The 5,759-nt window shown below is 46.9% G+C and overlaps 1 protein-coding gene across 1 annotated transcript in view; it reads left to right on the forward strand.

Annotated features, from left to right (window-relative positions):
* Positions 1-5,759, forward strand: part of myom2b (myomesin 2b) — a 215,749-nt gene that overhangs the window by 15,950 nt on the left and 194,040 nt on the right. The gene's annotated exons all lie outside the window — the stretch shown is intronic.

Below are 5,759 nucleotides of genomic sequence, written 5' to 3' on the forward strand. Positions count from 1 at the left end.
TCATTGAAATATACACAACTCAGAACATTAGTCCCATCATGCTCAACCTTTTGCTTCCGGACTTTGCCTAAGGTCTTAACAACATCTGTCTCCTCTACTGTCCTGGCACTCTGGTTCCCATCCCCTGCAACTCTACTTTGACCCCCTCCCCTCCCCTGTGCAGTACTAGCAAACCTTCCTGCTAGGATATTAGTCCCCCTTTCAGTTCAGGTGCAACCAGTTTCTTCTGTACAGGTCCCACCTTCCCTGGAAGAGAGCTCAATCATTCAAAAGTCTGCTTAATGAGGGAAACAATAAAAGTGCCCATTTTGACAGAAAAGAATAGAAAAGCATGTTATCCAAACAGTGAGTGGTGAAGGTTACTGGGTGGGAGATAGGAATGCAAAGTTGAAATTGCAATCAGATGAGCCACAAGCTGTTGAATAGCAGGGCAACGTGATGGGCTCAGTGGCCTACTCATGCTCTTAAATTAACACAGTATAAAAATTTTTCATCCCAAGTTCAAATCCCCACTGAGCAAAGCTGATTATTGAACTTCCTCTGTGCTTCCGGCTATTTATTTATTTAGAGATACCGCGTGGAGCAGGTCCTTCTGGACCAATGTGCCACAGCAAAACACTTATTTAACCCTAGCCTAATCGCAGGATAATCTACAATGACCAGTCAGCCTACTAACTAGTCTGTGTCTGGACTCTGGGAGTAAACTGGAGCTCCACACTCTGAACCTTGCTGCTTCTGAAGCTGGTGTGGTTAGTGTTCCTTTCCTTGTTTTATCATTTTTTTGCACAATTAATGAAAAAGTGAACACTGTGGCCCAGAAATTTGATTGAGGCTGGAACAGTATGTACTGCCGTCAGCTGGCTTCTCCCGATATTAGTTAGCTGCACCCTGCGTGATGATTTGAGCATTAAGTACTGTCACTAGCACACCACAGGATGTAATGGTGGGTGGAGGGCATCTGCTGTTGCTGCAAACGCAGCTGTACATCAGGGGTAGGTGGGCAGAGTACACCCCTGACATGACACCTGGGTGTGTAGCGGTAGATACATCAGAGACGTTTAAGAGACTCATAGACCAGCACATGGGATGAAAGGGAAATGGAAGGCTGTGTGGGAGGGAAGGGTTAGATTGATCTTAGAGTAAGTTAAAAGGTCAGCATGACATTGTAGGTCAAAGGGCCTGTACTGTGCGTAGTGGTTACCGTGATGCTATCAGAGCTTGGAGCACTGGAGTTCAGAGTTCAATTCCGGCATCCTCTGTAGGAATGTTTGTACATCCTTCCCATGTGCTCATGGGTTTCCACTGGGTTCTCCAGTTTTGTCCCACAGTCCAAAGATATATCAGTTAGCAGGTTAATTGATGGTTGTAAAGTGCCCTGTGATTAGGCTATGGTGAAATATGTGGGTTACTGGGCAGCACAGTTTTTCGGCCATAAGAGCCTGTTCCATATCGTATCTCGAAAGAAACGGGTAAAATGTTCTATGACTATGAAGAGAATGGATGGATATGATGATGCACAGGAGGAGGACATTTGGTATAAATTGACATCAAGATTGGCACAACATTGTGGGCCGAATGGTCTGCGCAGTGCTGTACTGTTTTGTGTTCCAACAGGTTGATGCGCACACAATGCGTAGATCCATGTACTGGAAGTCACAGCTGGCAGAGAGCTTTACAGAGTCAGTATCGAAGGAAAACTGCAAGGAAGGGATAAAATAGCACAGTGAGGATTTTCCCGAAGGAGTCAACAGCAAGACCACAATGGGAACCTGAGACAAAGGGTGAACGGCTGATAAGCATGCGCAATTGAAATTAGTTTATTTATTGTCACATGCATCGATATACATGCTTTTCTGGGTGTGTGAGTGGGAGGGAGGGGACAGGAAAGTGGTTTGCTTTGCTGTTGTCTCTTTTTATTCTTGTTGCTTGTGTCAGTCTGCTAGGCATTGTGGGCATGCTAAGTTGGCACTGGAATATCTGATGAAATTTGCGGGCCGCCCCCCGCCCCAACATGTTTTTAGGTGTGTTGGTTGTTCACTGTATGTTTTGATATACATGTGATAAATGAATCAGAATCTGAGAAAAGCTTGCCTTGCATTCTGTCCATACAGATGGGATCATTACACAGTGCATTGAGGTAGAACAAGGTAAAATAATAAGAGTGCAGAATAAAGTGTAACAGCTACGGAAAAAGTGCAGTGCAGATAAACAATAGGGTGCAAAGTCATGAAGAGGTAGGTTGTGAGGTCAAGAGTCCAGGGAACTATTTAATAGTCTCATAACAGCAGGATAGGTCAACAAGCACTTCTGCCAATGCTACTTCTCAACAACTGTTACTCCCATACATTCCCACAACATTCTGTGCACTCATGTGTGTTCACTCACCATCAGTCACCACTTCTGCACAACCATATTTCTCCAATACTCAGCTTGTAGACACTGCCAACTATTTAACAGTGGCAGGCATACATTACACTTGGCAGACGTCGCACCTGGAGCAGCATCCAGCGGTGGATTTAAAACTTCGCCTTGCCCTTGAGCTTGGGCAGCACGAAAGGACGGATATCAGGTGGGTGGATTCACCTTGATGTGGATGGAGCTGAGCTCCAAACGTTTATCAACATCACCAAGCATCTGAGCTAAGGTGCAGGGGTGGGGTGAAAGTGCACGAGAGGTGGGGGGGGGGGCTTCTGCAATTAGAAACAGTGTGTCACAAAGTTATACAGCGTGGAATCAGGCCCTTCAGACCAAATGGCCCTTGCTGAAAAATATGGCCATCCAAGCAAGCGGCATTTCCCCATCATAAACGAGAAATTCTGCAGATGCTGGAAATCCAAAGCCACACATACACACAAAATGCTGGCGGAACTCAGCATCTTTGGAAGTGAATATAACAGTCGACATTTCAGGCTAAGACGCTTCAGGACTGAAAAGGAAGATGCCAGAATAAAAAGGTGAGGGTTAGGGATAGGAGGATAGCAAGAAAGTGATAGCTGAAGCCAATGAGGTATGAAAGGGAAAGGGCTGGAGAGGAAGGAATCTGATAGGAGAGGAGAATGGACCATAGAGGAAAGGCAAGGAGCAGGCTACCCAGGAGGAGGTGACAGGCAGATAAGAAGAGGTAAGAAGCCCAAGTGGGGAATAGAAGAGGGGAGTGGGAGGGAATTTTTTTAACCAGAGAGGAAACCTCTTGTGCTTTTGATATGCATGCCATCAAGTTGGAAGCTACGCAGATGGAATATGAAGTGCTGCTCCTCCACACTGAAGGTGGTCTCATTGTGGCACAAGAGGGGGCCATGGACCAACATGTTGGAATGGGAATTTGGATTAAAGCGTTTGGCCACCAGGAAGTTCTACTTTTGTCAGATGGAGCGAAGGTGCTTGATGAAGTGGTTCCCCCAGTTTAAGACTGGTCTCACCAATGTAGAGGAGACCGCATCGGGAGCACAAGACACAATAGACGGCCCCAGCGCATTCACAGGTGAACTGTTGCTTCACTGGGAAGGATTGTTTGCAGCTGTGAATGGAGGTGAGGGGTGAGAAGAATGGGCCGATGTAGTACTTTGGCTAGTTACAGGTATAAGAGCCAGGAGGGACAAATGAACAAGGGACAAGTATTTCCCCATGTTTTGCCAGTATCACTCTAAAGGTTTCCTATCCATCCGTAATCAGTGTGTTAATTAACAGGTCATGGGTGGTTCCTAATGTGAACCCAGTCATGCTGGCCCTGGAATGAGAGGGCCCTGCAGAACATACACCATAAGAAATAGGATCAGAATTAGACTCTGCAACCCATCACCATTTAAACATGGCTAATTTATTATCTCTTTCAATCCCTTTGTTTTTGCTTCTCCCCATAACCTTTGACACCCTTGCTGCATGCACCCAGCATATGTCCTCAGTTGTAGCAAGGACTAGTTCTCAAGCCATGATACTGCCTGTTTGCAGTTACCCGGGGGAGGCGTTGGAGTCGGGCGCTCCACTGAGTGCTGGAGGTGGTGTGGCACGGCATCCATGCTGGAGGCGGCATTAAGCCCGTGGTCTGTTCAAACCCCAGCACCTAGTACTCAGACCAGGGTCTGTATAAACCTCAGCACCCACCCATATGTGCTGAGACTAGAGCATTTACAAACCCCAGCGACAACCCATAGCTGCTGAAGCCACGGTCTACACAAACCTCTGCACCCACCCATAGGTACTCAGACCAGGGAGTTTAGAACACACAGCTCCCACCCAAATGTAACCAGACCAGGGAGTTTAGAACCCCAGTACCCACCCATAGGAAAAGGTATCCCATCCCTGGATGAGGGAGTATATTAAAGGTTACATCCTCCCCACTGAGATCATCCTGCTTTTCCAGTTTCTGTCTTTCAATGATTAGTAATTGACTTACCATTTTCACATATACTGAGATACAATTGGCATGACATCCAGACAGATCATTACAAGTCCACACATCAAGGTAACAAAAAGAAAACAAGCAGATTACAGCTACAGAGAAAGTACAGTGCAGGCAGAAAATAAGGTCCAAGGGTCTGGATGAGTTAGAATAGGAGATCAAGTGTTCATCTTTTAGCGTACAATAGGTCTGATTGTGGGATAGAAGCTGCCCTTCAGTCTGGTGTAGGGTCTTGGTTCAGAGCGTCAACTCTTTATTCCCCTCCGTCGATGATGCCTGGCCTCCCGAGTTCCTCCAGAGTCTTGTGTGTGTTATTCTTTATTTCCAACGCATGCAGAATCTCTTGTGCTTTTGAGTCGGGTGTACGTGCTTTCAGGCGTTTGTACCTGAGGGGAGAAGAGAGGACATCCGGGGTGAGAGGGTTCCTTGATTATGTTAGCTGCCTTCCCAAGGCAACGAGCTGTAGTTAGAGTCCATGGAGGGAGGCTGTTTTGCCTGATGTGCTGAGCTGTGTCCGCAACTCAGCACTTCCTTGCGGTCACGAGCAGAGCATTTGCCATACCAAGATGTGATGCTTCCGGACCCGATGTTTTCTGTGGTGTCTCGATAAAAGTTGGTGAGGTTCAATGGGGACACGCCGAATTTCCTTACTCTCCAGGGGAAGAAGAGGTGCAGGTCAGCTTTCCTGGCGTTCAAGTCTATGCGGTTGGACCAGTTCAAACTGTTCGCGATGTTTATATCCGAAAACTTGACTATCAATCATATCAGAGTATCACTGATATAGAGAGGTGTGTACTCTACCGTCTCCTGAAGTCAGTGACCAGCTCCTTTGTTTGCTGACACTGAGGGTGAAGTTATTGTCTTGACACCATGTCACTGGGCTCTCGCCTTGGTTGGAGACATAGCCCACTGCGGTGGTGCTACCTGCAAACGCAACTAGAGTTCGTGCAAAATCTGGCCGCGTACACCTTTGCAGTGTTGTGTACTCTTCACAACTTCCTGAAATCAATTACCTGCTCCTTCATTTTGCTGAATATTGAGTTAGAGGCTGTTGTCTTGATGCTATTCCACTGGGTTTTCTGCAGCAATAAGCGGATTAGCCAGCCAGAGTTATTACAGTGACGGACGAGATCTGAGGGAGTTTTCTTAGCGCCGTTACCACGATTGGAAACTCCTGCCACCTCACTCGAACGCCTTTTAGAAGTTGGCGCCCACTGACTTGTCAATGTCTCTATTTTCTTCCTCAGTGGCCAATTCCGAGTCCGATGCTATCAGGGAAACAACAGTCCTCTCTCTGTCTGTCTGTCTGTCTCTCTCTCTCTCTCACACACACACACACACACACACACACACTCACAGC

The sequence above is a fragment of the Mobula hypostoma genome, chromosome 2, assembly GCF_963921235.1.
Source record: "Mobula hypostoma chromosome 2, sMobHyp1.1, whole genome shotgun sequence".
Taxonomy (NCBI): domain Eukaryota; kingdom Metazoa; phylum Chordata; class Chondrichthyes; order Myliobatiformes; family Myliobatidae; genus Mobula; species Mobula hypostoma.